The sequence below is a fragment of the Monodelphis domestica genome, chromosome 6, assembly GCF_027887165.1.
Source record: "Monodelphis domestica isolate mMonDom1 chromosome 6, mMonDom1.pri, whole genome shotgun sequence".
Lineage (NCBI taxonomy): Eukaryota > Metazoa > Chordata > Mammalia > Didelphimorphia > Didelphidae > Monodelphis > Monodelphis domestica.
The window spans coordinates 67,262,261-67,286,009 of record NC_077232.1 but is presented as its reverse complement, the minus strand read 5'-3'; the positions used below and the strand labels follow the sequence as shown (position 1 = coordinate 67,286,009).

At 43.4% G+C, this 23,749-nt stretch overlaps 1 protein-coding gene across 5 annotated transcripts in view; it reads left to right on the top strand.

Annotated features, from left to right (window-relative positions):
• The first annotated feature begins 11,182 nt into the window (after positions 1-11,182).
• SOX6 (SRY-box transcription factor 6) overlaps positions 11,183-23,749 on the top strand; it is a 673,059-nt gene continuing 660,492 nt past the window's right edge. For 2 of the 5 annotated variants that reach the window (XM_016423408.2, XM_056802165.1), the window contains exon 1: positions 11,183-11,628. The gene's annotated coding sequence lies outside the window, so the exon portion shown is untranslated. Of the gene's footprint in view, positions 11,629-16,323; positions 16,779-23,749 lie in introns of those variants that run through there. The other 3 variants (XM_016423409.2, XM_056802164.1, XM_056802169.1) reach the window with 2 other exon arrangements.

Here is a 23,749-nt window from a genome sequence, read left to right as displayed (position 1 = left end):
AAGGATTGAGGTGCAGCAGGGAAAGAATGAAGTAGGCTATTGAATCTTGTAAACATCAGAGAATAGAAGACTATACTGTTGGCTATAATTACTTCTTCAAGGACTGCAGGAAATAGGTTTACTTTTTTCCTAAATAGGCTTATTATTTCCCCAACTTTCCCTTCTTGCCCCTGTCCAATTACATTGTAATGTACTTTGCTCATTTCTTGCTTTTGCATTTTTATATCCTGATTTCATGTCAAAAATAAAGAGATTAGTTAGAGCTACACTTTAAATTAGGACAGAAAAACAAACTAGATATGAGCAAGTCCTTAAACAACTTGAGAACAATAAAGTACTTTGATCATTGGTTAAAGACAGATAATGCCACACAGGAAATATTTTTTTGCTTAGTTAAAGAATCAGACATACCTTGGGATCCATTGCATAAAAGGGCATGCCAGTTTGGAATTTCACAGTACACTGTCTAGTGTTGGGAATGCTTTAGCCAAGCCCTTGAGAGGGAATTACTCAGGAGGGAAAGAGAATTTCTCTCTTTGATCCCCTCTATACAGGTTTCTGTGTAAAAGTTCAGGAGTGCTGTCAAAAGTCCCACTAGTGACTGGAATCAGTAGCAGTGGCTGCTGGAATAGTAGTGGTCTATGACAGAGGAAGCCCTTGAATACAGAGGTGGAAAGACTGAGGACTGTGGCAGGTTCACAGTGATATTCTCTTATGGTGAAAAGAATGCCAACTATGAAATTCTAAGAAGGCATTGATCCTCAGAGCCCAGTAGAGAGCTGTACCAAAGGAGAATTTCATAATTATTCCACAAACATAGAAAAGCACTCCATGTGTCAGCATTCCAAGGTAGCCCTTTGCCAAATGTGGTACTACCCATGTGCCTTACTATCTTTGTACTTGAATTTTGATACCATTTTGCCCAATTTGGATGTCCTGTGGAAGAGTGAACCCCTGTTTTTAGGGGGAAGGTTATTTTATACCAACTTTTCTTACTATACCACTGTCAAATGCCCTTTTCCTAAAAGGTAATTGAGGTTACTGCCTGATAATCAATTAGAAGCACACTGATTGGGGCTCCCAAGTGATAGTACATGAAATCTATAGCACAAGAAATCTAGCTCCTTAGGGCTGCCTCTAAGAATACTGAGAATTTTAGGGAGCTGTTCTCTGGGGACCCAATCCCCAATGTGAATTGGACTTGGGTAAATAGGCCAATTAATATAATTACAAGGTGTTAAATATAAGAGTGGTCACATTTGATGATGTTTAAAAATGTGTGAACAAGATGGCTTATACTCTGTGATCTCTTTACAAGGTGTGAATTCCTCTTTAGGAGGGTCAAGAATTGGCTAACCAAACAAGCTAAGCACAACCCTAGGGGTTTATATACTAGAGGAATTTCACCATTGAAAGAATCTAGAAGTGACATATTCAGGTGGTAGAGGACTCCAGATTTATAAGTGCCCTAAGGAGGCAAATGTATGTATGAATGATTACAGAGGGAGTGTACACCTCCCTCCTGCCACCCCATTGACATTGTTAATGGAGAAACTGGACCATTCAGAAGCAATGATACAGCCCAGAGCAGAGAAAGACACACTGAGGAAAAACAACAGACATAGATAGGTCTAAAAAGACAGACCCTAAGGGAGACCCAGCTTTAGGGAATGTAACCCCTTTCATCAGAAAGGGATGTCAGCTATAGACTCAAGAAAGAGCTTTCACTAAATTCTGAGTTTATTCTTTGGTCTTACATGCTCTCTAGAATTAAAGCCCCTGGTCCAGTGACCTTTGTGTAAGGGTGGAAATGTGCGCTGGACTTCTAGCAAGATATTTTGTACTCACTATTCTTACTATCCTGTAATCTTGGTAAATATTCTTTGCTAAGATGTTCCAATTGAAGTATGGCTGAATGATATAAGTGATCAGCATACTGATGGGCGATTTTGAGCAATAATGTTAACAACCTCAGTCCTTAAAGGGAGGAATAGTTAGTCATTCTCTGGAAGAACTGGAGAGGGGGTCAGGTAGGGGAAATGAATGATAGGGAATCTAACCTGAATTACAGGTCATCCCTCGTCCCCATAAGGAAGTGCCCAGATTTATAGAACATCATTAAAACCATTAACATCTGTAATTTGTATAGCTTTCCCCGCCCCCTTACTTCTGTCTTAGAATCCGTACTGGGTATTGGTTCTAAGGCAGAATAGCAGTAAGGGCTAGGCGATGGGGGTTATAAGTGACTTGTCCAGGGTCACACAGCTAGGAAGTGTCTGATGTCAGATTTGATTATATAGCTTTAAAGGGTTGGTTAGGAAACACCTTTAGAGGAGGTAGGGTGGTAGAATGGAAAGAGTCTTGGCTTTGAAATCAGGGGACCATGAGGTTGCTTCCTGTCTGTGTAACCTTCGGTGAGTCACTTCATTTTCTATGGGTCTCAATTTTCTCATCTTTCAGAGGTTGGAGTAGACCCCCAAGATTTTTTCCAGGTCTAGATCTGTGATCCCGAATGAAAATATGCCCAACCTTCTTCAGTCTTCATAGTATATAAAGAGTATTATCTCAGTTACTCTCTTGTGGAAATAGACTTTGAGAGATCAAGAGAATTATCCATGGTCATACAGTTATTACCTTAAACATTTGAATATAAATATGAAATAAACAAAAAAGAGTTCATATTTCAAGTGAAAAGATTCATAAAATGGGAAAAGGGATTATTATTACTTAATGAACAGAAGAATTTGGATTATACTTTAGAATTATACTAAAAGGAGGGAATAATTCCACAAAGAGGTGATAGAGGTGGTACTTTATCACCACAAAAGAGAAAATTATGGGAAAAGAATTTTTAAAACTTCAGAGTGAGCTAAGTACTATATATCTCCTTCCAGATAGGAATCACAAGTACCAATTTGGAAGTCCCAGAGAAATTGGGTAAGTTCATCCTTTTCCTGGCCTCATATTTTGGAAAAAATTTAAATATTAAATCATATACCAATATATACATATAGAGAGAGAATATATAAGTCGAGACAGAAATGTAGAACAATTTCTTAGAAAGGAAATCTGCATACTCTACTTATTTCCTCCTAGAGCTTTATTAAATGTAATTATTTGCTTTCTGTGAAAACCTTGACTATATCTTGCCATGTTGTCTCAGTGACTCCCCTGACCTTTTTGATTATAGGATTCTATTTCTTGTCACTCTGTAAGTCCTAGCAATTTTTTTTATCATTCTGTCCAGATAATGTATATTATATTAATATGAATATACCAATAGTCAAATCTCATACTGTCTCTACAAAATGATTTTAAAATTTAAGTATTAAATTCTATTTATATTATACTCTAGAGATAGTCAGGATAAGAATATTAAAATGTCCCTGAAAAGTAAATGCACAAGAGATTTATTCATTAGTATTTGTTTTGAAATTTTAATTATTTAAATGTTTTCTATTGTACAATGTATTGAATCTGAAATTTAAAGAAACTACAAAAAAAAAATATTGCCAGCTTGTATGATAAGAGAATTAAGCAACATTGCTTCAGAATAGTTTCCTTTAGTTCCTCCCATGTTTGGACTTTTAATTCCAGCCATCCTCTTCATCTGGCCTGGGTTGATCAGATAAACAAGCATCTTACACATTTAACTGTTTTCTTTTTATACCCATCCCTGATGAAGTATGAATTTTTCTCATTTTATAATCTCTGGAGATATCAGAAATCTCCCACTGAAATCCAGTTAATAGTAATAACAGTAGATATATGCCAGTGTACTGTTGTGTATTTAGTATACTAGAAATTATGCTAACTTGGAAATAAGCTTTGAGTTTTGAAAATTAATTGTGTAAGAAACATAGATTTTTTGTTGTGTTTATCTTGGTGGCATTCTATATACTGTTTAAAGGTTCTATTTCATTCCCCAAAAAAGCTATCTCATTTTTGCTGAAAGAGAAGTTTAGGAATTATTTTTAAAGAAAAGTTGTCTATTCAATATGTCTTATCGATAGCAAAAAGATATTTCTATTCTTATACATTTATTTACAATTGGATAAATAAAAGAGATAATATCAGCACAAACCAAAGTTAAAATTTAGTCAATATCTGAGGTGAAAACCAAAGACTCTATCCTTAGGATGATGTACACAGGTGATAACTGATTCTTGAGTCTCATGATGAAGATTAATTCTTAAGAATTATTTTTAGAAAATAGAAATGTAATGCAATTTTATAATTTGCTAAAACATTGAAATATTTAATTTTACATGCAATATAGTCTCTTAATTATTCCACAAAACATTTTTAAAAGCCAAATTAGCATTTTCTAGAATGACATTGGTTAGCTAGCACTGTTGTTACTTTGCAATGCTCCGTGATTTTCAGTATTGTCACTATATTTTCTTGCACAATGGTGGTGTAGAATTTAATGTGGTTTCCAATTGTGTAGGCAGCTAACACCTGGCTTACCGAGACTAACCAAAAAGAAGAACTTGGTACAGTAGATTGTTTAATGCACGGAACTTGTGCTGTAGTTACAGTGTTAAGAAGTCCTTGTTATTATGAATGTGCATTATGAGTATATTGTACACAGTCCTGGTATGCAAATGTGTAGCATTCAGAGAAGTGAAATAATTCTGTGTTATTATTATCTTTGTAAATTACATCTTAAGAGTTTTTGAGGACTTTATGATAGCAGTTTTCTATAGTCACAGTCATACAGTGTGTGCAGCACAAAGTGTTTTCTTTCATTATTAACAATAACTGAGCCAATGAAAATGCTTTTAAATATACACCAGGCAAGCAGTTATGCAGCTCTTCCTTCTTACCATCCACAAACCATCTTTTAGCATCTTATAAGACAGCATATAAAACAGCTTTGTAAACATCTGCTTTTCATTGTTAATTGTCAGGAAAAACTGAAGATTTAAATGCTTCTTTTGTAACCCTCCTTAATCCTGTCAAGAAGAATAGTTGTATGTATTTATCTCTCCTCCCTTATAGAGTCCGTTTAGATGCTGTTTTGGGGGTCACTTTGTTATAATCTCTGATTATTTTCTAAAAATGTCTTTAATGTTTTCAATATTTTAGATGTATTTTGTTGGCAATATGTGATAAGCTGTGTAGCAGTCCATTGAATTTATAAGAAAGTGGAAGTACACTTGTATGCCCTTTAAAAGGTAGATAAATATGTAGATGTCATTTTGATATGTCTTTCTGAAATCTATTCAGTGTTTTTTCTTTGTCATTCTCCCTGGATAATGGATAAAATGAATAATTTCATGAAAAGTGAAAGAGTAATAACTGGTATTTGGTAGCTCCAAAACAGATTAACCTAGATCCACAAGTCTTCTGCCATTATTATATTAAAGGAAATATTTCCTTTATTTTCATAGACTTTTTAAGTTCTAATAATTGAGCCATTAATATCAATTGAATTTCTCTGGCAGTGATATATACTAAGAGGGTTTTTTTTTGCCATATATTATGTCTTCATTACATGTGAGAAGACTCTATTACATTTTTTACCATTAAACATTTTTTAAAATTCTAACATCATCATCTGGAATTTACCATACGAAATGCACAGTAGAGAAAGAACATCCATAATTTGCTAATTAAAAAGTAGATAATAGTTCATATTTTTGTTAACCAAGAATAAATAAATAATATAATTTGGAATGCTAACAGATCTGGATCATTGGTCATTAAAAATTTCTCAACAGAAAGTGATAAGCACTTATTAAAATGCTATCTTTCAGTACAAGTTACATGTGTGTATTTTTAAAAAGAGCATTATACTTTCATTAGATTCTAAACTCATAGAAACCAGAAACTTACTATTTAATACATATATATGTATATATCTTTTGCTTTTCAGTTTTTACTTTTCAAACTTGTATTGAAGTGATACAGAACTAGGCCTTATCACTGCATGTAAAATTAATTGAAATGACATATTGTTGCAGTTTCTATGACAACCATATCATGATGCTGATGCTCTCAAAAATTTATAAACTACAATCTGAAATATGCTAATTCTAGTGAACAGAGTTAACACTTATTTGCTTAATATTCAGTTTAGAACTAAACTTCATCCTATCTTTAGAAGTAGGTTGCTAACATATGGTTAAAGAGGTTTTTCATTTTTATCTTGAGCTCTTGATTTTAAATGTGCTTCCTAGGATCTTGCCATTCTATGCTTTAAATGTGTATTTCACTGAAAAATAAATTATTGTAACAAAAAAAGATATAAATAAACATCAGGATAATTAGACTTCTGAATATCTCCTTTGACCAGTACTACAAATGCTCAGATATTATGGCTATTATTTTACATAAAATATTTAGACATGATATAAAATATCTAGATAAAGTATGACAAAAATCCAGTAAATATCCAAAAGGTTTACTTATATGATGCCAAACATGTATATTTGGGAACATTAGGTGATTGATCCCCCCCCCTCTGGCTGTCCCACTTTATAGAACTATATTGCATTAGTTTTACATATAGCCCTGTAAGAGAAAGGGATAGAAATTGTAAAGAGGTTTAGAACTGTTATCTACACACACACACATAAACATACATGTATATGCAGATACTTAAAATGGTAGGATTTTGGGATTGATTTGCAAGTTCTCTAGATAAGGTATACTTGTAAAATATTCATTTTTTGAAGTTTGGTTAGAACTATAGAGATTTATTGTGAAAAAAACAAAGATTTCTTTAGATATAATATTTGATCAGAAAACAAAACTATACTTTTGTTTTAAAGAAAGTTTATTTTTCAATAAAAATGGATTGGTGAAAACTTGAAACAATCTAAAATTGTATGCTAATTAAATAAAAACAATAATATTTTAATTCTCATTATCCTGAATGTTGTATGATTCTTTTATTAGAATATTTACTACAAAACCAGTCACAAATATACATGCAGTTGGCTTTTGATGACATCTATTACTCACAAAAGTGAAAAATATAAATCCTTGTTTACTTAAGATGTTTTCAAATTTTGGAATTTTATTAACTTTTATTTATTTACAAATAATACACATAAAAACAAAAATATACAAAATAGGGTTGCACAAATAACTAAACAAATAAAAAAATTTCAGTCTAATGTCAATGATTAAATATAGATATGCTTTCAGTTTTGAAAATTTAGAAATGCCACTTTAGGTTTTCAAATAAAGATCCTTTAGTAATCTCAAATTTCAAATGAGAGATTTAAGGAAATTTATTTTTAAAGACTCATATATGAAAGTTAAGAATGAAAATTAAATGAAAGTTCCAAGATAAATTTTAAGGTTTTTTTTTTTTTTAGTATAAAGAATTCTAGAGAGTTAGTCTTTTGTTGTAAATTTATTACCAAATAGTTCAATTGTTTCTTTGTTTGCTTTATGCTAAAGAATGGAAATGGATCTATATTTGGAATGTCACTGTTACCTTTAAAATACTTGAGTTATGTTTTATGTGCTGGTGAAATAGTAATTTCATTGAATTATAAAGACAGATTTGGGTCGATAAGTTTTCTTCCATGAACTGACTGAGAAAGGCAAAGATGAAGAAACATGAATGCTTTATAAATGTTATTTGGTGGTGAAAAGGTAACATGACTACCCAGGAGAATGTCATAGCATCTGCCATAATGCTGGGCACCTTTAATCCTAGAGAGTGAACTTCACTGATCTTATTGAACTACTTCTTAACCCCTCATCAGCTTTTTACTTTTTTCTGTCTTTGTGGTATACAACTTTACTGTTCCTTTGTAAACAACTAGCTTACATTTAGTTAGGGAGAGAAAACCCAAGTTAGATAGAGTATGCTTGGAAAATAATCTGAATGATTGACCAAAATTTTTGCTTTTCATCTGTTTATTTCATTGATATATTTTGACAACCTTAGTATACAAAATATTCTTCTGATTAATCATTTCCTCCCTCCCGCCCTTCTATGGCATCTTGTGGGATTTCAGACTATATACACTCCTCCCACCCTTAAATTGAGATTATATTTTGTTTTGAGTGGACATAGAAGCAAATAGGACTGACTACTTGGCTTTCTTTTGCTGTTTTTATGTTATTTTAATTTTAACAATTTAAAATCTTGTATATTGTAAAACAGGATGCTGATTACATATATAGTACAGATCTTAAGGAAATATATAATAAGATCATAGAGTTGGATCATTATTGCTTATTTGCAGATGTGTTTCAGCTCTGAAGTCACTGGCTCCTATATTTAATTTCTCACTAAAATAAGGCTTTCTATACAGTTTGGGCTTATGTTACTTGCGTTAGACTCTTTATATTTATTCCCTCCCATTTTAAATGTATTGAAAACCCAGGGAGTGATTGCATTACACAGGCAGGTGAGCCAAGGTATCTCTCAGATAGGACTCTCCAAGCATCTAGTTTTCCACCATGAGGTTGGCCCACCCCACTGTGACTAAGAAATGAGATGTTTTGAGGGCTATTACACACTTAAGGTTTTCATAGTGGATTAGAATAACATTACTTAGCACAGGTGTTTCTATAATTGGGATTCCCTTGGAAAATTCAGTATTCAATAACACTCAGCTTTCCACATGAGTGGAATAGCGATCCGCTGTTAATTTGCTAGGCTGTGGTATGAAACATGGGAATGGGGTCTAGCTTGGGGCCTGTTGCTCCTCTTCTTTGAACAAGCATTTCCTGTTGTCCATTAGCACTAAGGCTCCCCCCCCTGAACATTAGCAGCATGTAATGTAGTCAAGTGGCTTCAACTGGGATCAGCCTGGACTGGCTTAAGCCCTCAGATGGCATACATAGCAATTCCTGAGTCTTTTTCCGGATAAGATAAACATAACTATTTTTCTCCTTTTGTAAAGCTCCATATTTAAACCGTCTCCTTGTCAAAGCACCTGAATGGCTACCAGGGAGACAACTGTAGGGCAGACTCTGTGCTAAGGGATAAATATGTATGCATGTGTGTATACGTGCATGTATGTGTGTGTCAGAAAAGGGAGGTGGGGAAGAGTGGAGTGGGGGTTGGGTCTGCAGTAATCTTGAAAAGGGTTCTCAGTGCTCTTGTCCCAGAATGGAAAATAGGACTCTATTACATGATTCAGCTATAGAGAATCTTAGCCCCGCTATTCTTTTGTGAGTGAGGCTTGATAGAAAGGTAGGAAGGAGGGCTCTATTGCGCTGAATGAAGCTAGGACTTCACAGTAGTTAATAAAAACGATGACAATAACAACAATGAAGCAATGACAACAGTATTCCTTGAAAACTGTTATTTGGCATCTATTTTTTTTTAAAAAAAGATTTTCTTGCAAAATCGGTGGATGAAGGACTCAGAAGTACTCTGGCCAGGGCAGTAGCTGACCTGTCTGGCCAAGAACTTCTACTGAAGACAGTTCTATTTCACTGACAGACACTGGACCCCAAGTAGGTCTGTCCCAGGTCAAATTGTCCGGAGGTGAATCCCGGCATCCAGCTCAAGGCAAATCCTTTCTGGTGCCAGGTGAGATGGAAGCTTTGGTGTAAGGCAATTATCCCTCCCCAGGAGAGGCAGGACCCCCAGACTTGAGCAACTAATCAGTATGCTACCCCTGAGGAAGTTTGCTTTCACAAGTCTGGGGCTTCAGGGTACTTCGAAGAGTTTCACTTCTCTTTTTCTAAACATTCGGTTTGGCTTTGCATCTCTACATCCCATCCATCCACCAGCAAGCTAGTGGTAGGCTGCGGCGCCTTCCCATCCAAGGCCAGCTCCGCGGGACCCTGGAGTCCCTTCTCTCTTTTTCCTCACCCCCCCCGCCCCCCCTTTGGTCCCCCTGAGGAGAGCTGAAGAGCTGAAGTGCTAGAATGAGTTCCTGCTCAGCAGAGCGCACATGCCCACTGCCTGGACCCTAGGCGCAGTCTCCACCTTGACCTCAAGGTGGCGTCTTAAGCACGTAAACAAAGCTGATGGACCACGGAGGATGCGGAGAGGCTTTGTAGTTTACCTGATGACAATAGCAGTGCTTTCTTTCTGTGCCAGCTCCGGATCACTAGGAACTGACTATTAAGAGGACTCAAGTTGTAGAACAGGGTGTGTGTGTGTGTGTGTGTGTGTGTGTGTGTGTGTGTGTGTGTGTGTATTGGGGGTGGGAGGGAAAGAAGGTATGAAAGGGAGCTGGCTCCTGGGGAGCATTCCCTGCTAGCTCAGAGCCCCGGGTGGAAAGGTGGGGGTGAGCGGAGCGCGAGGTGGGGGGTGGTGGAGGGGAGATCTGTCTGCACTCCTGAGAGAGACTGAGAATCCCGAGGCAAAAGAGAGCTGTAGATGGAGATACAATACACTTAGTCTCTTTCAGTGACACCTCACTGAGGGCATTGCTCTTCACCCCGGAGAACACCTTCTGACCTGAGGTGGAGCGGGGTGGGAAGGGGAGGGGGAAAGGGTATAGAGACAGGTTCTGGGGAAGAAGGACACAAGATAAACGTGCGATAGTCACGTAGTTAGTGATCTTACCTCGGAGACGAAAGGGCTGGCTGCCGGGGTGGGCTCTCCTTGCAGGCATCCTACATCCCAGCTGTTTCTCCCGCAAGAGCGTTCCTGACCAACAATCGCTTTCTTCTGACTAACTTGGATCAGGGCTCGAGTTGCTTCCTTTTTCTTTTTCTTTTCTTTTCTTTTTCCTCCCCCTTTCCTTTCAGACATTCCCTAAACTCAGCCCAGGACAAATCCAGAAGTCGGTACAGTACAGAGCTTCCATTCAATCGTGGAAAAAAAAAATTCCTTTAGAGTTTCTCTTAGCCAGATGGAACAAATAGCAGGTTACTGGGCCCTAGGGGTTGGGGTGGAGGGTGGCACACATTAGGATGGCTCGGGGCGGCCGTGGGCAGGGAGGGGATAGTGGCTTTTTTCAGCTCTTGGAGCAGGTAAGGCTTTCCATGATATCAACTGCACTTGTGCAGATCTGCAGGAGCCGGTGAGAGCGGAGGGCGATCCTCAGCTCCTTCTAGGGGGTGGAGTAGGGTGGAGTGGGGTGGGGGAAGAAATGGACCCTGGAAAGGATCCACTGATAATACGATTTCTTCGTGGGGTTTGGCCGGGTTCACACGCCTTCTCCTTCCAGCAGGGTAGCAAACAGACTTGTCTTCCCTGATTCCCCCGTTCCTCTAAATTAAAGAGGGGGCAGAAATCAGTTATAGTCCCTCTCTCACTTTCCTTCTGAGATGTGTAGAAGAATTAAATAAATGAAACTTTATTTGACCGTGAAGTTTACACACAGACCCTAGGACTCCTTGGGTCTTTGGCCTTATTCTAATTCCATAGCGGTAATTACCCTTCGTTTCTTTAAGTGCAATAGATTTATTGCCTGAGAGACTATGCACAGTTTGATTGAATTATTCATTTTTTTTTCTTTGGTGTAGACTGCATCTGGGGACTCTGATGTGACGTGTAGATTTTTTTTTCAGGAACAAAGGGAATGTGGAAATGAAAGAGAGAGGGAGAGAGAGGCTGGCAGATGTAATGAGACGCGGTGAAGGTGTACGCAGCCTGGCACTCCCACTCCTCTCTGCTCCGCTCATTGCAGCCCAGGGTGACTCGCAGGCTAACACAAACAGCTTTTCTCCCGCAGCCTGCCCTCTGTCACTGTAAGTACAACAGTCTTCTCTTATCAGCATGCAGATTCCAGCCACTCACTACGTTAGCCTAGGGCTTGCACTTTAGAAAGGCAGCAAACGCCTTTACAAAATGAACTTTCCCAGACAGGGAGAGCATGCCCGCGAAACTTGTTTTTGATTTCTTTATTTTTTCCCTGGAGGAAAAAAGTTGATGTTTTGGGGTCACTTTCCTCTCCTCTCACCCCAACTCCTCTTTGTGATGTTGTTGCTGCTGCTGCTGCTGTTTTCTCTCCCAATCTGCGTGATGGGCAGATTTAAAAGAAATTAAAGGATTTCCCCCCATCCATTTCCGCTCGAGGGACAATAGCCCGTCCTTTGGCAAACGTCTCCTTAAGGAATGCAGGGCATTATTCTCAGTTTGTTTTTACTTTTGTTCTCGAAACAAAATCTGGAGCTCTGTGGGCTCTGCGGGGCACTGGGATTTGGGGAGTTCGGTTTATTTCCCTCTCCCCGACCTGAGCAGAGGGGATTCGCAGGAAACTGCTCAGGCGAGCCACTGTTGTTTATTGGTTTGTTGTTGCTGTAAACGGCCCCCAAAACTTTTCTGCGGATCAGATGGAAAAGTTTCTCACTCCTTCTCTTTGGGCTTTCACACCAATCTCACTAATTCTTCGTTTCAGCAACGGTCAGCCCTCCCCCTCACCTCCAGTGGTTCGGAATAAATGACATTTGTATCTGTTCTATTTGTAACAGTAGTTATAAAACCCTTTCCTCGGAAAGTTAGCGACAGAGTAGGAATATCTTTGAGAAGAAGTCGCAGATGGCTCTTAATTGGCCGGTGGTGTAAGTAGAATCCCACGATTCCACAACGTGGGGGAAAGTCGGACGTTTTTGTGGGTGGGGGTTGGTGGAGAGTGCCCCCAAATTTAATTTCTTGAACAGAACAATGCCTTTTCTTAGCCAAATCTGGGGAGGAGGAGGGATATCTTCTCCAGGACCCTTTTACCCGCCTTCCCTTTCTGCTCTTGCTTCTCTTCCGGAGGAGGTGCGAAGCAAAAACTTCACAGATACCTTGGTTTGCTTTGCTCCCTGCCAAACTGTTGGTTTGGTCTTTAGGCTGGGGGCAACTGTCACCGCGTAGAATTCAGGAGCAGCTTCGAGCAGGTAAAGTGCCCTTCCTGGGCCAAAGGCTTGGCATTCCAGCACTGCATTCCTGAAGTGCCCGAGGTGGAAAGCGGGAGGGAGGAGAGAGAAGGAGAGGGAGGAAAATGAATGTGAAGCACTTGGGTCCAACAGCATCCCTGTTGGGTGAAGGCTAGGTTTTCGAAATGCTCCTTCTCTCTTCAGAAGCGGGGTTGTCTTGTCTCCTCCGCGAGTTCTCACTAATAGAAACCAAGGGGCAGGTGCTCCCCAATCACACACATTCCGGAGGAAATGGAGCTCACCTCCTTTGCACTTCACTGACATTTGGAGCTAGTAGAAAGTCCCGCTTCCTCACTCCCCAGGGCAAATTTCGTAATTCAGCTGGGTATCTCAGTGTCCTAGTAATTTATCTGATGGAATCTAAAGGGCGAAGCACCTAAAGGTGCCACTCTGGGCCACAGTAAGAGGACCATCAGTGCCTCATCTTCCCCCGATTCTAAATCAGTGGACTTTACAACTTCTCCTGTTCCTCTCCCCCTTCTTCTAGTCTCTGAGGGACAAATCCACGAACCCTCCCGCTCAAGAACCGAGTTGCGGCGAACACGCTGACTCGGAAGTCAGAACTGCCTCAGCACCTTGCAGGGACCCAGTAGTGCGGGAGTGTTGCTGGCACTCGCTGTTTCACCTCTCCGGCCGAATCTACTCCCCACACTTTCCTTCCTCCTTGGCCCCCGCTGCTTCCCAAGGGTTTGGAGGACAAGGCCGTTTGCTTTCCAAATGCTTCAGGTTGAGAAGGAGGTCTGTCCCCTCGCCCAGGTGCCCTGGTTCCATCGTGGGCTGCATGAGAACACCTGGTGAGGGCCAGGAAAGGAGGGAGATCAGTCTCTGACCAGGCCAGATTATAGTTCCCTGGAAAGGGGGGAGGGATGCATACACACAGGAATAAAAGGGGCATAGCCACCTGGTTCAGAGAGAATGGGCTCTATGTTGGACACAACGATGGGCCTAGAAGGTTTAAGAGGGTTCTCTCAGTCCCTAGCTCTTCCTGGGTGTATAGGCACATGTACAGAGGTCACAGAGATTCTTTTTCCAGTTTCCCTGTTCAATTTTTTTCTTTTATCTAAGCATCAACTACCGTCCTACATTGATCAACTTTTGGAAATCCCACTCAGGAAGGAGCATTGTATAGTGGTCTTCTTAGGCAAATTGGGTTTTGGAGGTGGCAGGAGAGAGCTTTTTCCTTACCTCATAGCGGGCTTCTTCCCATACAAAGTCCTCAGTGAGGTGGCAATTGAAAAATGCAAAACTTTCCCTTTTAAACCCCACCCCCCTTGACCCTGGGGCTTCAGGCCTGTGAAGTCTTGGGGTTACCAGGCAAACCTGGGGGATTCAGGATCAGCTGCTGGCCCTAGCCCCACCCTCATAAATGAGCCCAAGATTTCTAAAGAGAAAACTAAAGTGATCACTAGCCAGCTGAACTTTTCCTGTACTGCATCTTCTTCACCAGGAAGTTGCCTCAGTTTGAACTCTTCCACCTTCCACCTCTTTTCACTATTTCTACATCTCCAGGGTTCCATTCTTCATGCCCTTTTCTTCTATCAGCTCCAGCACTCAATCTCAGTCAGATTTGAAACAATCCTTTAACCTTTTTGCTTATTCTATTTTCTGGCTTATCTTCACGCCTCTGGCTTTTCTTCTAACTGAAGAAGCAAACTATCTTGTTCTCCTTCCTATTGATTCTCCTTCATCACTGAGCTCTTGGTGATTTTGCTTATAATATTACAGTTGGGTTACCATCCATATGACCCCCTCCCTTCTGCCTAAATGCTATTTCAAATCGAATTATGCCTATAAGACTCCTTAAACTATATGCCCTTTATCAAGTTAAACAAAGAAAAGCTGTCATCTTCTTCAAAATCTCTGTGACTTCAGACCCAACTTTCCAAAACTTTAATCTCATTTTTGACTCTTCCTGGTCTCAGGGTCACTTCTCAGGTGTGCCATTCCCCTGTATCTGGACTACTACCACTTTCCTATTTGTGGCATAATATTTTTCAGTGTTAGCACAGGCTTCATAGCTTCTAATTATCTTTTTCACTTTGACTGTCACTTTCCTATCTATGCCTCTTGTAACTTTTCCTTTAGCTCACAGACCAAGTTCTTTACTCTAAGATCTCTGTTCCTTCTTTCCCAAAACATCCTATTCTTCCTCACTTCTTTGTTTCTTTTGCAGGTTCCCTGGGATCCACCCAATGGAGCCTTACTTTTCTTACACCAAGCTCAAATGTTTTTACTTACTCTGACTGAAACACTCTTTCTACCTCCCACGGTCTCTCTGCTAGCAGACTTTATTTTATTCCCTCCCCAAACTTTCTACTTAGATAATTAAAGCAATGTATGAACACTATCTTTTCTACATAACCCACATAGAATAGAACACATACATACTCTTAAGTAGTAAGCTACTGTTTAGTTGTTACTATATGCTTTTTGTGCATGTCTATCATGAGATTAATTTTAGTCTGTAAGCTTCTAGAGGGCAGGGTGTATAGATAGTTCCATATTCTTTATAGATCCATGCTCTGCCCATGGTTAGATTTCTCTTCCATCAAGTCCTCTTTTCTTTCTGTTCTTTCCTCCAGACTTTCCATTTTTCTTTTTCCCATGTACTCCTCATTCCTCATTCTCCTTCTCTATTGCCTTTCCTTTCCCCTCTCATTCTCTTCTTTCTGTGACTCACTCTCTCTCCTTTCTTTCTAAGTGTTCATCTCCACCACCTTATTCCTTTTCAAATTTCTTCCCCAACGTTTCCCTCTGTTGTCCTTCCCTCTCCTCCTTTGCTGATTTTCCTTTCCTTTTTTTTTCAGTACCTGTCCCTTCTCTCCTCTTTTCCTTCCACGATTTACTTTTCTTTTGCCAAGTCCCATATCTCACTACTTGGCCCTTCTCTTTTCTGTATATTTCTCCCTACTTTGTCTACAGCTCTCTTCTACTTTGTCTTCCCCCTCCCCCTTTCTCTTTAAACTTTTCGCTGTCAGGGCGTCTTCTTCCTCTTAAACTTAATTTGTTTTTTCTTTCTTTCTTTTTTCCCACCTTCTCCCTCTCCTTCAGTTGAACGTGCTTTTTTCTAACTCGGTCTTGTTATTTCTCCACTTTATCACAGTCTTCATTCTTCTTGGTCCCCCTTTCTCTTTAGTCGTTCCCCCTATTCTGTACCACCCCACTTGGACCTGCCTATTTCTCCTCTTTGTCACCCATTCACTCTGTAATTTTCTCCTTGTCGCCTCACTTAGTGTTTTCTCTCGCTTTCTCTTATTCCACCCTCCAGGCTCTCGCCGCTGCTCTCTCTGCCCTGCTAGCTCTCTCCGGCTGGCTCTCTCTTCTCTCTGCCTCCCCCAGTCTCTCTCCCTCCCTCTCTTCCTTTTTCCCTCTCTCCCTCCCTCCCTCCTTCCCTCCCTCCTTGCCTGCCTGCCTGCTTGCCTGCCTGCCTCCCTCCCTCCCTCCCTCCCTCTGCCTCTTGTCTCATCTTGCCTGTGTTGTCTGGGAGGGGAGCCCTGCCTCCTCTCCCTCTCTCAGATCAATGCCCTGGCCACTCACTTTCTGATGTTGCACGACGGGAAATGCTTTGAATACTTACGACATGGCCGCTCACATTGATTGCCAAGATTGACAGCACTAACCATCGCCTTCACTTGTTTCAGGGGGAAAAGCCCTTAGTAACCCCGCTCCGCGCCCACCTCCCGGCACCCCGCTCTCAAACTTCTGCCAGCCTGGGAGCCCCGCTCCCGGCCCGGACACCCCCCGCAGACTCGAGTTAACGGGCTGGGCTGGCTGTGGCGTGGGGGGGGGAGGGTTGTTCGCCCCCACCCCCACCCCGGGCGTGTGCCTAATTGACTTAGCATCGATCCCCCCTTTCCTTTTTATTTTTTATTTTTATTTTTTATTTGTATCTTTTCCCTTTTCTTTAATGCCATTTACTTCCGAGGCGCAGCGCACAAGGAGCCCTCCGGTGCGGTACCATCCTGGAGCCCGCCCAGGTAACCGGGACGGAGCGAGCGAACGAGCGAGATAGCGAGGGAGGAAGAGCGAGAGAGACAGAGAGCGCGGCCTCTTTGTGCGCTCGCTACCTGTTGGGGCGCTGGAGGGGGATGGGGGGCTGGGAGCCCAGGCCGAGCCGGGCCTCACAGCGCCCCTCTTTCCGAGCGAGTGGCTCCGGCTGCCCGCCTCTCCACTTTCATCTTCCCTCGCCTCCCCCGAGGCTCTGGGTTTAGTTTCCCCGGCCCGGAGGTGGGATGAGTGGGGAGCGATGGCAGCCGGGTCAGGGAGGAAGGCTGAGCCTAGAAGCTGCCGGCAGCCTTGGCCAGTTCAGTCTCCGGACTTTGGCGGGGCGGGCGGCTGTGGGGGGTAGGGGGAGGGAGCGCGACGGAGCCGGGCCGGAGCGGAGCCGGGAGTTGGGGCTGGGGAAGGCGGGTGGGAAAGCGGGTCCCGGGCGCCTCCGGCTCCCAGCCGCACGGACCCGGAGGCTGCAGCGTCTCTCTCCCTTAGAGTTGTGCCCTATTTCAGAGGTGGTGACAGATCCGTGTGGCGGGCTTCTGTCTTTCTTATTCTGCTCCCCCCTCCCCCCTTAAGATCCGCTGCTGCGAGAAAACACATGGTCTAGCTGTAGATAACTGTGCTCAAGAAACTAAGGAGAAGGGGCAGGGAGAGAGGAAGACAGAACAACCTTTGAAAACAGAAAGCTATTCTCGACATCCCAAGTATCCGTCTGGAAATCTGCCCTTTCTTTCCGGCCACCTTATTCCTCCTTCGCCTCCCTTGCCCACAAATATTTGTTTATATACATATGAAATAGATAAATACAAACGATATGGAAAAGAGGTCAGGTGGCTTGGCGGATGGGTTGTTAAGACTCCCTGAAGTTTGAGGTAGGTGATTTCATCAAAGTTTGCCTGAAGTGTATAGTCGAGGAAGATTATGTAGCTCTGTGTGTAGTTCCGTGTGTTTTTGTGTGTGTGGTGTATCTATATATACATGCGTGTGTACTCTGTATTCAGACTGGACCAGTGGCGGTAATGCCTTGCGTTACCACCAGAGGGCAGCGTCCCGGGGCTTTGTCAGCGTCGAGCCTTCTTATCTCTAAGCAGGCAGAGGTTTGGAGAAAGTTAGACTACAAAACTTTCTAACTAATACCACATCCCAGCCCGTGATATTAAACAGCAACAACAACTACAACAAAACGAAAACCAAGCTACAATAAACCAGACCAATCGACTCAACCCTGGAGAGCCCTTTCCATCCCCACCAACAGAAGGGGGAGGGAAGGCTGCTATAATTGCGGGTTTGGCCGATTGACGGCTGCAGAGCCTTTCTGGGCTGTCTTAGTTGTAGCCGGAGGTCATGTAAATCGACCTTAAAAGAATGCATAAGCCGTAAATTAAGAGAAACCCTTACCGAGGGGCTGATCCGAAAGTAAGTAGACAATGCCCAAACCTGGACAAATCGGGCTTTCCTGGAGAGCTGTGAACGCTCCCCCCCCCCCCCCTTCTAATCTCCCTCAAATACAGACTTAATGCAAAACAAGTTTCCTAGCGCATTTTGTTTTCCTTTAAAGTTTTGAGATGTTTCTCCATCAGTGCATGGGCACAGTTTTCGGAAGCCATTAATGTTTGCCCGGTAGGAAGGGGCTGGGCTTCTTTGCTTCTTATCATTCTACTTCCTCACCTTCCCCCTCCCCCCCAACCGCCCCCCTATTTTTGGTTTGTAAACTTGGGATGCTATTCGCGTTTACTATAAGAAGTACAGAGTGGTGTATCTCCTTCCCCGGCTCAGCTGCAGCCAGGTTTGCCCTGAGTTTTTAGAAAACCCGGATCGCTAGAAAATGTGTGCCTCCCCCTTTGCCCCCTCCCCTCCTCTTGGCCCTAGTCACCCTAACTGTCCGGACCCGGTGCGACCTGCCTCCGGCCAGCTTCGCTTCTTCTCGGCTTTCTCTCCCCCGCCTCCCTCCTGACCCCCGCCCAATTTTCTGATATTTCATTCATGATTTTTTCCGGAATAAGTAAACCGAACCCTAACTAAGCCAGTCACAGAATTAATGGTAATTCTTCTAACTCCTTCCAGGACAGCTGACAGTTGATGTTATAGGAGGGGGCAGCTCTACAGTGGTTGGCTCTGGCCGTGTTGGCATGGTGGTAGGAAAGGGGTCCGGACAGACACACTGACTGTAGAGAGCAGATATGGGCTACGCTAGGGCATTCCCCTCCTCTCCCAGCTCCCGTTCTATTTTTCTGCGGGTGACTAAGACCGGTGGCTCAGTCGCCTGCGGCTTCTGCGGGGCTGCACTCTTTAGCCCGGGCTGCTCCTGGTTCTCCTGGACTGAGTTAAATTGTTCAGGGCCTCCGGGCCCTGACTCCCGGGCAGTGCAGCTACTCGGGTGCTGAACACGTTGCGCTCCCAGGAGATTTGCTTTCCCTCTCTTTTCTAGAACTGGACAGAGATTGGAAATGGCTCGGGCAAAGGCTTAGTGTTGTGTCTGGGCGCCGGGGAGCAGCGGCCTGGGGGTTTTGAGGAGGGGGTGCTGCAGAGGCCAGAGTAGCCGTGCGCTGCCGGGTCTCTGCCGTGCAGTCCGGTCAAGCTTTTTTTTTTTTCCTTCCCTTTTTAAAAGAAAATTAGCATAATAGAAGTAGATAAGAAAATTTGTTACCGGCTTGTTTGTTTGTTTGATCATTGTTGAATTTGAGAATCTTTATTTAGTTAGAATTTCCAGACGTTTCTGGTAGTCGGTATTTGGAGGCTGGAATACACTAGTGACCTAGGAAGGGCAAGTTTGAGACTAGTCCTCTGGACTTCTTTGCCATCCAGACTACTTTATATTCTTCGAGTTTGAGCCTCTGGGCATTACCCCGACACAGACAAGTTCTCCCTGCCGCGCTGCGGCTAGTGCTGGGCCCGCGGAGTTTTCAGACTCCAGTTTCCCAATAAACTGAACTCCCAGTGCATTCCAGCTTCTCGGCGGCTGCGGGCTGTGCCCCCAAGAGCCCCGGGGACAAGGCTCCTCATCTGGCATCGCTTTCGCCGGTGTTGCTCTCTGTCTCCTGCGGGCTTTGGGCTTTGGCTGAGGGGGTGTGGACGTCTCTCTTCCCCCTCCTGGGCACCTTCACCCTTTCGTGTGGCTCAGTTTGCATTATCATCCGCTCATTATAAATAGTAACCATACCTAGCATTTCATTCTAGTACCAAGAAGAAAAAAAACCACCACCCACCACCTAGCCTATTTATAGGAGGTGGATTTTAGGGGAAAATAATGAGGTCAGCGGCTGGGGCTGCAGAGTGCACGGAGGGAGCGGGCCACCTGGCAGGCACCGCTTTTGTGCCCGCCTCCCGGCCTGCCCTGGCCCGGTCCGGCCCGGTCCTCCCGGTCCCTGCAGCTGCCCACAACTTTGTTTCCCCAGGCCACATTCTTGCGCTAAGTGCGCCAGGCTGTGGGGGGAAAGCAATCCCCGGCCGGGCGGGCGGGCGGGCTGGCCGGCGCGGGCGAAGCTGATCCCGCGATGGCATTTTGTTTTGAACAGTTGCTGGGGCTGACTATTCCTCATAAGGTAAGGTGTCCGTGGGCTGTCCAGGACCCAAATGCCACGTATATAATTAGCCTGCGCACTCAGCACATAGTCCCCTTGCGCCCCCCGGGCCAGAGCTGCAGGGACTTCGGGCCGGCCCCTTCCGTCCGGTCCGGTTCGGTCTTGCCCGGCCCGACACGCTGGGCACAGGGGAGGGACGCTGCGGGCAGGGGAGACACCAACGGGGCCAGGGTTGCCTGCCATCTTCCATCCGTCCTCCCCCTCCCCCTTCGCCCCCCAGGCAGGGAAGAGCCCTTGGGGAGGAGGAGGAGCGGATTAATTTACAGCCGGGTGGGCAGCGGACCTGGCCGGGTGCAGGCTAAAAGCGGGAAGAGAGGAGGAAAAGAAATAAAAAGCGAAACAGTCTGTCAGGAAGGAGGTCTCCTTCCTCCTAGCCTGGGCCAGTCCCGGAGAGGGGGCTGCCAGTATCTAATGCTCTGGGACTCCCCCGCAGGCAACTCGGGCGGCGGCTGGGAAGGGGGTAGGTAGCCGGGGTGGCGGCGGCGGCGGCGGCTGTGGGGTAATAGGGGAGGGCCCGATTTCGAGTTCCTGGAGTTAGGTGGTGCTCTCTCCCAGCCCCTTTCCCTTCCTCGTGAATCCCCTCCACGCCTTTCTGACACGGCAGGAGAGGCAAGCCGGCACGAGCTAAACGCAGCGAGCATCCCAGGAGATGCGCCCGGAGCGGGCGGGCCCCTGTCCTAGTAAATCTCGGTGCCCTGATTGCAGCATCAAGTTTCCCCCTCGAGGCCGAGCGGGTGCGGCCGGTATGGGGCCAGGGGGAGGGGAGGGGAGAAAGGCTGATGGAGAGAGAGCTCGGGCCAGCTCGGCTCTAGAGATCTGCCTCGACCCCCCCCCCCCCCCGAGCCCCCCATTGTCCTCATTCCCCCCATTCCCTAACCTACCCCCTCTCCCCTCTCAGCCTCCTTGGCACAGGGGGAACAGCAGCTGCTTGTCCCCATTGTCCCCACCCAGCCTGGTGGCCCTAGCTTTCTCCAGGCCCATGTCCCCGCCCCCTTCAGCTTCCACTCCTTGGTGTCTGACCTAGGAGTCTGTAACCGTGACCGTGACCTCTGGCAGGTCACTCGCTGCAGGCACCTTGGAAAGAGGGAAAACACTTTAGCTTGCCCTCTCCCTCCTTGCTTGAGTTCTCCTAAACGTCTAGGCCACACTTTCCGTGTTCCGGGTAGTTAACGTGACTTCTTTTAGTTCGTGTGTTCGGCTGTCTCTCCCCCCTTTCTGCATCGCCCTTCTCCCGCAGGGGTGCCCCCTCCCCAATTTTAATAAGGAGAACAGTAAGGTTTTGTTCTTCCGGAGGCAACAGGAGTGCAGGAGGGGCAGGCCCATTTCTCTGGGGCTAAGAAATATTTGTCTTGAAATAGAGGGGCAGTTTACTACATTTATGGACTAAGGAATAGCCACTGACACCCCCCCCCACCCCTTTTCTTTGGTCCTGAAGTCAAAAATAAGGAAAAGTTTTAAAGAAATGTTCTCAGATGTATTCGTGGAGATATAGATCTCTATTTACATTCATCCATACGTGTGATGTCTGTGATCTTGTGGCAATCGTCCTGTGCACGTGTGAGCACACAGGCAACAGGCTTTTGAGGGCCTAATAAATTAGGAGAGCAGATCTCAGGTGGTTCTTGCCCTGTCTAAAAAACTCCTCGGCATATATGCTCCAGAAGCCAGGATGCAGCTTCTTACCAAAGGCAGTGACCAGAAATGCAGACATCAAATGCCAGGTCCTTAATCCCTTAAGCAAACTGACATCCTTTCTTGCCTATTTCTCACTTGCTAACACCTCCCATCCCCCTCCCCCCATATTCTTTCTGACACAATAGTAAAGTCCTGTAGTAAAGATACTGTACAACTAAACTAGGGGCAAGGGAGGGCTTTATTATATATGTGGTTATCAATATAGCATTTCATTTGTTTTTTAATACAGCATCATTTGTTGATTTTTTCCCCTGAGGTTGAGGAGGGGGCATGGCATGATCTTATCATTGCATATTCTATAGTTAATCTGTGGCATTAATATTGTTAAACATTTTTTTCTTGTAAAAACTCACAAGTTAATAAAGGAATATCAGGTACCAATACTTTTAACTTGAGGCTATCATGAATTACATAGTTGTGAGGAGAACTTTGGGGGACATATCTTATTCATTATATATTTTTTCATTAGTTTCAGAAAACAACGTAGGTTTTTCTCCTCAGAAAAGCAGCAGATACATTTGAAACATGCTTCCTGGAACTATCGTGTACCACTTTACAATCGCTTTAGATAACTGTTACTTCTTTAAAAGATAAATCATAAATGCTCGTGACATGGTGGTGGCTTCATGTCCTTTTTGAGTTTGACCTTTTTTAGGAACTATTGGGTTACTTGGTATTGATGAAATTGCTACATATATCCATCTTATATTCAAAGAGTCAGTGAAGTTTTAAATAATTCTCTTTCAATTAGTACAATAGGTACAGAATAAATGAATTTCCTTTTGAGGAAGAGTCAGTACACACTGGCTTTTGCCATTTTCTTTTTATTTTGTCTCTACTCTTCAGTTTTATTAGGTTATTTTTCTTCCTTTGAGCTGGAATGCCTTTCCTTGCTAGAGAAAGCATTCATAGCAGAATTATATTCAGATTTGTTTCAGCCTTTGCAAACTTCACAGGTTAGACATTGCATAAAACTGAAGATGCCTGAAAATTTGGTTTATCAAAGAGCTATTTGTTTAAATACAGTATGAGATGCCCATATATCAATTGGCGTTTTTGAAGTCAGGTGAAACATTCCATCAGGCTAATGTGTCTGAGAGTACCATATCAGGCACAGACAGGTACTAGAAATGATAAAACACAGATAACCTGAAGCAAGATGATTTACAGATGGGCTGGCTTATCTACTGTCAAGAGGTTATTTGGGTCATATCACTCTATATTAAAATCATTCTCAGTGATTTCAAAATTATTAGACCATATTGGCTATTTGAGAATCAGAGTGAACAGATTTGAATAGGGAATTTTGAGAAAGAGTTGAAGATATTAAAAAAAAAAAGTCCTTAACTCTTAGGGCAAGAAATGGATCTTTCATCCTTGGATCTGGTTTGCTTATTTCGTTAGGGAGTGCCACCCCTTCTTTTCCCCCACCCGTCCCCACAAGAATCAGAACTTATTAGGCTTCCTTCCATCACAACATCCATCATTCTAAGTTGACTGTGAAAATGCTCAGTGCCAAAAAAATGTCTATGCCTCATGTTGGTCCATTTTGTTTTCAAAATGAGAAAATAAGTCCCATTGGAAGGAAACACATTTACACACATAGTGCCCACTTCTCAGTCTGGGGTCCCTCAGTTTTGGTCTGAAAATCAATTATTTTGGCATGCATTTGGCATCAA